The sequence below is a fragment of the Colossoma macropomum genome, unplaced genomic scaffold, assembly GCF_904425465.1.
Source record: "Colossoma macropomum unplaced genomic scaffold, Colossoma_macropomum, whole genome shotgun sequence".
Classification (NCBI taxonomy): domain Eukaryota; kingdom Metazoa; phylum Chordata; class Actinopteri; order Characiformes; family Serrasalmidae; genus Colossoma; species Colossoma macropomum.
Window position 1 is genome coordinate 67501 of NW_023495303.1, and position 9877 is coordinate 77377.

Sequence of the window (9877 nt, forward strand, 5' to 3'; positions counted from 1 at the left end):
AGCTACACATCCTTTCAGACCCACAGCGCTGAGTCGTCTTCTCACAGTGGAAGGATGGACAGAAACACCTGTGGATGTTTTCAGATCTGATCAGCTTGATTTTCTCCTCTCTCTCAGAGATGAAAGCTTTAAGTGCTGTTTATCTGATGGGGGCAGTTTTGGGGTCGACCAGCTCTTCCAGGTGGTTGTTAGGAGCCCCATTTTCTCTGTAGCTGTTTTTTTCACACCTTCGATGTTCTCCTTCCTTATTAATAGCCTGTCGTTAATGGCTGATTTAACTGGGAGTTAAATAATGAAGGGTGGTCTGTGACTTTGTAGAGCACTGTAGGTCTATTGAAGCGTTGACTGACGACGATCAGCGACGCTATCTACTCAGCAGGGAGTGTATTTTCCCTGACTGGACTAAAAGCCTCCTGACTGTCAATTTAAAAGGCTGCAGGGAGTAAATATAATCGACTTTTGGAGGTCAGTCCATTGGTACACATGTACACACTGCCGAAGGTCATGACGCTCGTCAATAACCGCAAATGTTACTTAAAAGCATCAGGGATGTGGATGCTGTCCAAAGCAGTATGTGTGTTCTGAACACGGTGGCACTTAAACACAGTACAGACACCATAACAGTACTATATACCACCAAAAAAGGGTTCTGCTATTGTTATGATGGCAACTTATATACAACAGTGCAACTGTTTTTGGTGCTGTATAGAACCATTTTTGAAAAAGTTCCATATATAACCATAGACAACACATTCTCCATCAATCTGAAGAACCAGTTTACCATGCAAAGAGCCATTTAAGCCTGAAATTCTTTAAGTGTTCTTTAGTAAACAATGGTTCTAAATAGAACAATATGATATATATAGAACCATAAACACTCAAAGAATGGCTTAATTGGTTCTTTGCGTGGTGAAATAATTCTTCGTATTGACCAACAATGTGTTGCACATTGTACACTCTTCAAAAAGATGGTTCTTCAAGGATTTTTTAGTAAAGGGAGCAGTTGTATTTAGAACCATGAGTTCTGTATAGAACTATTTCATGCTTAAATGGTTCTTTGGATGGAGAAATGGTTCTGCAGATTGGCCTACAATGTGTTGTACTTTGTACATTCTTTACAATGATGGTTCTTTCGGGGTTCTTTAGCAAGGGAGCATTTGTATTTAGAATCATGGGTTCTATATAGAACTATTTCATGCTTAATGGTTCTTTGCATGGTGAAATGGTTCCTCAGATTGACCAATAATGTAATGGTTCCATAAAGAACCATTTAGAAAAGGGGACTATATACCACAAAAATGGTTCTGCTCTTGTTATGATTTTTTAAGTGTGTACCGATAAGAGAACACTTTTTTGTGTTATATAGACCCAGGTTCTATATAGAATGTGTTGTATATGGTTCTATGGGCCTCTGCTATTGTCACAACACGTAAAAAAGATCTATATAGAACCATAAACAGTTAAAGAATGGCTTATATTATTCTTTGCATGGTGAAATGTTTCTTCAGATTGAATCATATAGAATCATATATAGATTCATTTTCTATATATAACCATATATAACACAATCTGAAGAACTATTTTACCATGCAAAGAACCATTTAAGCCTGAAATGGCTCTGTATAGAACTCATGATTCTACATAGAACCAATGCTGTACTAAATACTTTTAAGTGTGTACCAATAAGAGAACCCTTTTTAGTCCTATTTAAAACCATTTTCAAAATGTTCTATATAGGATGTGTTGTATATGGTTCTATGGGGTTCTGCTATTGTTACAACACTCTTAAAAAAGGGTTCTTTAGTAAAAACAATAGTTATATATATAACCATGAACACTCAAAGCATCATTTGCATGCTTACATTGTTCTTTGCGTGGTGAAATAGTTTGTCAGATTGATGGAGAATGTGCTGTATATGGTTCTATATAGAACCCTTTTCAAAATAGCACCACAAAGTGTTCTTATATTGTTAAGATGTAAAGCTTGTAACAATAAAATAAGCCTTTTTGGTGCAAACCCTGAAAAACTGCCCCGGCCCATCATCCCTCCTCCACCAAACTGTACTGTTGGCACAGTGCGTTCAGGTAGGTAACGTTCTCCTGACATCCACCAAACCCAGATTCATCCATCAGACTGAGAGATAGTGAAACGTGACTCATTACTCAGAGAACATATTTCCACTGCGTCCACTGAGTCCAGTGGCGGCGCTTTACACCACTCCAGCCGACAGTTGGCATTGCGCATGGTGATCTTAGGCTTGTGTGCAGCTGCTCAGCCATGGAAACCCACTTCATGAAGATCCTGATGTGCAGGTCTTGTGCTGATGTTGCTTCCAGAGGCAGTTTGGAACTCTGTAGTGAGTGATGCAACAGAGAATAGGTAAATTTTACTTGCTATACAGCGCCCCCGCTCTGTGAATTTGCATGGTCTGCTGCTTTGTGGCTGAGCTTTTGGTGCTCCTATGTGTTTCCCTTTCTTAAAAATAGCACTTCCAGTTGTCTGGGGCAGATCTAGCAGGGCAGAAATTTCACAAACTAACTTGTGGCAAAGGTGGCATCTTACGACAGTGGCATATTTTAAGTCACTGAGCTCTTCAGTACGATCCTCTACTGCCACTGTTTGTCTGTGGAGATTGCAAGGCTATGTGCTTGATTTTATACACCTATTAGCAACGAGTGTGGCTGAAACACCTGAATGTAAAAATTCTGAAGCGTGTCCACATACTTCTGACCATCTAGTCCCCTTCCAGATACCCAAGGATCCAGAAAAGTGGTATGAGTGAATCTGTAGTTGTCTAAGGCATTAAACTGATGCACTCACAGCGTGTTCAGGCAGGGCTGTCCTCTTTCCCACAGCTCTTTAACAATCCACTTATCCACCGTCAGACTCCCAGCACGAGCGGCACTTCATTTACACCACTCTACCTGCCAAACACTCCGGCCACTGCTGCCAAATCTCCCATAATTCACCCACTGTCTGCTCACATACAGCAGCATCGGGCGCCCTTGGCACCGGTGATGGACTAGACATAGTTGCTTAGCAACCAGGTGGCTCTGTGAGTGAGAGCTGTCAGGATCGAGCTCCTCTGTCTCAGTGGTGGTGGTGGTGGTGGAGTGCGTGTGGTAGAGAGGTGGGGTGTGCATAAAGTCTCTTTCCACACCAATTCACATTAAAACACCCTCCTGAATGGAAATCTTCCCAATAGCACATTAGCATTAGAATAAACTCTGCAATTACGCATTAAAATCTGCTTATAATTACCATTATTAAAATCGCTCTACATTATAAGAGCGTGGATAAACAAAGCAGTGCATCTAGATGGATGAATAATCAATCGTAGTTTATTGAAAATATATTTTATTTATTTTTATATAATAGTAATATATAATATTTTTATATAATAGTTATATAATGTCAAACTGTGTCAGAATGAGCAAATTCTGTTTGAAATCAATTAGCATCATGCTAATTGGTGAGGTATAAGTTTCCTTTAGTTGCCTCGTAGCTTCATTTAAAAACTAAGCAAACATCAGCTACCACCTCTACATTAATGAGAAGAGTTGCAGATTTCCTCTAGGGTATTTTCAATACTATGTTAGCCCCAAGCTAACAGTGCATTCACTTTCTGCTACTTATGAGCAGCTCTAGCTTAAACAAAGACAATTTGAAGCTTGTAAGATGTTCAGTTAACACATATATACACACACACACACACACACACATGTATATATATATATATATATATATATATATATATATACACACACTCATTGGCTGTATATAAGATATGTATGATATATACATGATATATGTGTTCATTGACTATGTGTATGATATGTATCATATATACACTCATTGACTGCATATATGACATATATGATATCTACACTGGCCAGAACACATAGCCACTGTTGCTCTTACTGGACGTCCATGAAAACTGGAATCTGCTGATGAAGCTGATTTTATCACAGTTATAATAAAATGTGCTGCTTTTTAAATGGAAAATAATCTCTTTTAGTGGTGAATTTAGTAAATGAACAGTAATCCAGGAAGGTTATTATAAAGCTGTGCATAAAGTTAGTTTACACGTTTACTGATTTCACTCACACTAATCTCTACACAGGCGGGGAGATTGGGATGGTTACCATGGCAACACACCCCAACACCACCACAATATGAAGTGCTGCAGATTCAGTACACAGACTGGAGACCACCTCCCCCCAGCTCTATCTCTCTCTCTTTCTCTATCTATCTCTCTCTCTCTTTCTATCTATCTCTCTCTATCTATCGAAGATAGACTTTAGTTTCTGAAAGACAATGCAGGACTAGTCTTGAGTGGGTGTGGGATTACAGTGGGGTCCTCTGTATCATAAATGGTGGTGTTTTAACATGTTCTCATGTTTCGCAATAAGACATTTATTTACTTTTGATTTTTACTGTTTTTCTCTCATAGTGCATCTCTCTGTTATTTCTCTCGGGAGTTCAGTTCGGTTACTATCAATAAAATCAGCTTACATAGTTTTCACAAAGATTCTGTCATTCTCCAGTGTTTTCTTATGTGGGATCTGTTCTGAGGTAAGAACAGAATCTACACACACTCAAGAGCACAAAGGTGAGAACATCAGATTCACGATGCTTTAAGAACACGTCATGAATCGGACGTAGACTTTTTCTTAGAACTTTTCTCGAGAACACATTTAAGAAAAAACATATTATAGGATATTGGTGAATGAGGCTGACACCTACGCAAGCTACGTAACAACCCACCGATGTATGTGTATACAGAGAGTATACAGTGTGTCCCATTATGTTACAGCATAGATATTCTGCCATCTCTGTATCATGTGGAGCCAATAAAAGTAGAATAAAGAGGACATGACTCTGAGGATTTTCTCTCAAGATAGTCTCACCCATTTTTTTTCTGGCTTAAGCCTAAAATAGTCACTCCTCTTGAATTAGCCTTGATTTACTATCACCTGGATCCAGTGGGAACACCAGAGTGGAATCACTTTAGCATGTGTGTATGAGAAATACATTGTATGGTTGTGGGGACATTAGTCTGCTCTCCACAAGAAAAAATACTCTTATTAGCACTTTTTATGCAGTTTTTATTAGGAAAAGCAACAGAGGTACAATTTGGATTGTTTGGTTCCTGAGGTTAAGGTGAAGTTAATGCTAATTACAGTTAGCTTGGTGTTAACGGCATGTCTGCCTCAAATCGAGTTCTGTTGTTGTTATTTTTCCTTTTATGCGGTACTCCATAGTGCGTCACTATCACTGCCTCGCAAAGTTGGGACAGCTGCGTATTGACCACTGCAGGCCAGTGTAGCACCTTCACTCTCTGATTACACAGCCATGCTGTTCTAACACATGCAGAATGTAGCTTGGTGTTACTAAATTATACATGGCTGTTTCTGAAAAAGACGTCATCTAGAAGGCAGCATATGTTGGTCCAAATGTGTGTGAATATTTCAGCATTAACGATGCCTTCACAGTGGCCCACAAATACCATGATAGACCCTTTGGATGGTCCTTTTCTTTGTCCCGGAGAACACAATGTCCATTATTTCCATAAGCAATCTGAAAGGTTGACTCATCAGACCACGTTTCCACTTAGCATCAGTCCATTTCAGATGAGCTTGAGCCCAGAGAAGTCGGCGGTGTTTCTGGACTTGACGCATGGCTTCCACAAAGTGTAGTGCAATCTTAAGAAAGGTGTTTATTGATAAGGGTTTTTCAAAGCAGTCTCAAGCTAATGAGGTGATATCCATCACAGATGGCAAAGGTCATGGACACATTTGTGGTTTTCATCCTTGACCTTTATGCACAGAGATTTCTCCAGATTTCCTGAATCTTTTGATGCTATTATGCATCGTATATGCATACCTAAAATCCTACTAATTACATGTTGAGCAACATTTTTTGTTTAAACTATTGTATTATTCGCTTACATATTTTTTGGCAAAGTGGCGAGCCTCACTCATAAAGGATTCTGGCTTTCCTGGGCTCTCCTTTTATACCCAAGCACGATTCGATCACCTGTTTACGATCTTTGTTGAACATTTTATAACATTCCTAGTCTAGGAATCCCTGGTAAATTGCCCCTGCCACACCTTTTATTGCTCAATTTCAGAAGTTGGATTTACAAAAAACAGTGAAGCTAATATTATAAAACATATCTTTCCTTTGTGCTGGTTTTGTTCAAATACATGTCAAAGTAGATTTAGTAATCACGGTTGCAACTTTTTTTGTTGTACTTAATGCAGCAGGCAGTTAGCACAATGCTAACTGGTGGGATATGAGCTTCCATTACTCGTTAGCTATATTAGTCTCAAAACTAAAGAAGCAAACTTGTCTTGGCTGATTGAAGATGTTTTAGGTAACTGGTTAAACTTTGCTTTTTGCAAAACTATTCCAGCTTTTCGTTTCCCTGAGTTTTAGCTGCTGCTTCATTATCCGTGAAGTATTTCCGCTCAGAAAAGCAGAGCTTTTTCTGCCTCAACATTCCCTCCTCATCTCTGTCTCTATCTCCCTTCATCTCTCGCAGCAGGAGTGAGCGTCAGAAATCAGAGAGAAAGACGTGAGGAGAGAAAGAGAACACAGCGAGAGATAAACAGGAGGGAGAGGATCCTCCTCCGCGGGCTGACTGACACTTCTAAGCTGTGCTTTCTCCGTGTTCTGCTGTGTTTCCTCTCTCAGGGCGATTCTTCACGAAGACAGAGAGAGACTGCGGGACTGTTTTTAACCGCATGAACTCAGAACAGAGAGCAGACGCTTTTTAATGAGCTCCACTCACCCACAAGTCATCTGTCGAAGCGAAAATGTGCCAGAGAGCTTGTGTAGCAGCTTATAACCTATTCTAATCATCCATAGCCTTCATATTTCATAAGTCCTATACATTTACATTCCTAAGAACACATCACTAAAAACAACATCCAATACATAATATATGCAGTGGTGAACCATGATCTCTCTGATTATGCTAATTTCTGTTAGCACCCCTATGGGATTTCTTATAGAAAGTTAGCCCTAGGCTAAAGCTGGTGCACGTTAATGTTCAGATAAGAAAAGATATTCTATATGTTTTATCTATGTTCTTTATATTTTACTTTGTTTCAGTTTGGAGTAAAGAGTCCCGGCACAGAGCTGCCGCCGCTGTTTTGCATTCCTAACGACTACCCGAAACCTGCTCAGACTACAGCTCGTATTCACAGTTGGTGATGTATCTAGAACTTTCCAGAAGGTTCTAGAGTGACTTTTTTCTCTCTGCTCATTGTAAATCAAAGCATGATTGGTTGATTCCTGTCATTTCTTAATTATGTTGGTAGTTAATCTAACATAAGGCCTTCAGTTCAGTTGAAGTCCTAACAAATGGGAGAGCAGCCTGGCTGTATTTACCTAGATACCTCAAAGAGAACAATCCTGACTGGACATCTTTCCTTTGGGCGTTTCAAGAATGTCTTGTTTGTATGATGGACAACCCTTTGCCTGTCATATTTCATATAACATGAGGATAATTTAGATGAGATTAGATTAGATTCAACTATCGTCATTGTGCAGAGTACAGGTACAGAGCCAGTGTTCTGCATTTAATGTTGTGTTATGTTAATGTTCTACAGAAATGCTGTACAGTTACGCTCATATTCCACACAATGTGCAGATTGTTCTTATCTAATCCCTAAAATGTGTGATCCACCTGGCCCTGTCCCACATTCCACATCTTTGGGAGTCCACATTTCATTTGATTTATGTGAGGTTTTGATGTAGTGGAGTCCGACACCGAAGATCCCGACTCTGCCCTCACAGGAAAATCCACAGGATGTGTTTGAGCTCCCACTGTACGCTCCTCTCGCTGGGATTTAACGACTTTCCTCCTCAGATCTGATTAAAGTAATGACTCACTGTTAGTTTTTGGGTGATTCAGCACTTCCCTCTGACTCATTCAGGCTCTAAACTCTGTTCCTCTGTTCCTCTCCTCTCTCTGTCAAATCTTCAGAGTGAGATGTTGAGACATGCAGTTTGCATGATGCTAATTAACCCCTTGTAGCACGTCATGCGCTGCCTCGGGCTCAGGGAGGACACTGGAGGCAGGGTTGTGGGTCGCAACAGCCGTTTCAATTTATTTTCACACCAAAGACAAAACAAACCAAACAAACAGAACCTACGCTGGCCACTTTTCAGTGGTTTCAAACTAGAGTTTTCAGTCCTTTTCTCACTCGAGCTTTTCAGCTCTTCACTCTGTCTCTGCTGCTGCTGCTCGTCCTTCTCTCTCTCTCTCTCTCTCTCTCTGTTCTCTCTCTAGTCTTTTAAGAAGATGCTCTCACTGACAGCCAGATCACAGCGAGCACCTCAGCCGAGAGGGAGCGAGAGGGAGTTGTTCCACCTCCCCGTCACTGCCCCCGCTCCACAGCTCGGCCGCCCGGGTCAAACATGCGATGTAGTGAAGCAGCCCTGCTGCGGACCAGGAGCAGGGCCCAGCTGGTGGAGTTCAGGTCTCACATCCTGCCTTCATGCCTCTCGTGGCCATCGTTGTCATCGTCTCCTCTCTGGCGGCTGACTTCCTCCTTCCGCCGTCACTCGCAGTGTTCGGGATTCGGGCTCCGCCTTCCTGCCAGCTTTTGTGGCCATCATCGAGGCCCGGATAATGGCCGCATGCCATACCCCTTAAATGGCCAGGGCCCACCACTTTACTGTGCTCTTCTATTATCTAGTTTGCATGAATGTCCCTGTAGAATAATAAGCCTTAGTATGCAATAATCCTGGGATTTTAACGGGATAACAAAGGGTTGATTTAGGTAGGATGTCACTAAACTGTGCTGAAATTCAGACAGGGGCGTTGGATCATGAGTATTGATGGACCTGACTGACCAGGGCCCTCCCTGAGTGGGGCTGGGGTTCCAAAAACCTCAAAATAAATTTTGGTGTCTAATTTTGATACTCTGTAATAAAAATAAATAATTCGAGGCAAGTTATGCTTGTTTCCGTTACCGCCCCTTGCCCCAAAAATAAAAGTGGTTTGATGCGCCAGTGTGTACATCGACCGTAGGTGTGTCCCAATTCAGGGGCTGCATCCTTCGAAGGCTGTGTAGACCCTGAAATGAGACGGCCTGCTCCATGGCGGATTTCCTGTTTGCATGACTAAATGTCGCTCCTGCCAAGTTCTTTTAAAGTTCTTTAAAGATGAAGCCAGAAACTTTGATTTTAGTTTTCATTTTTTCGTTTATTAGAGCTGGAGATGCTTCTCTCTGTCCGCTCTTTGCTCCCTAAAACAAAACGAAACGTCGGACCACATTGGCTTTTGTATCGTTAGCTATTCCACTCAGTTTAAACCCAGTACTTACGTTTAAAGTGTCTTCTCAGCCGTCGTTTGCTCCTCTGCTGACGCCGCCATGTTCTCGAATCCTCACCGGCACGAAATGAACCTCGGGATCTGTCAGCTGCCGAAGGATCCACCCGTTGGATCCTTCATTGCCATGGAAATGAAGGACACATTTCTGGGCCGCATATGAAGGAGCCTTTGAAATGGGACAGCCTAGTCGCACTGCTGTGATGCAATCGGCCTTCAAGTGCAGCCTCCGAAGGATGCAGCCCCTGAATTGGGACACAGCTCGTGTAACTTCTACGTTGTTGGTAATGGATGGTAGTGGCTGATCACCAGTTCTGAGCTGGTAAAAGTAAAACCAAAGTCAGAATTTCCCAAATGAAAGGAGAGAAAAGAGGGCAGGCAAATTGTGTCCTCTGGTGAGCCTAAAGTGCCAAACTGTAAATGTTGTAGTAATGTGAGTTAGCTAGGTTAGCTAAGTAGCGATTCATTTGCAACTGCTACAAGCACAAGCTGATAAAGAAGCATGGGATTTGATTGAATGCAGTTGGTAA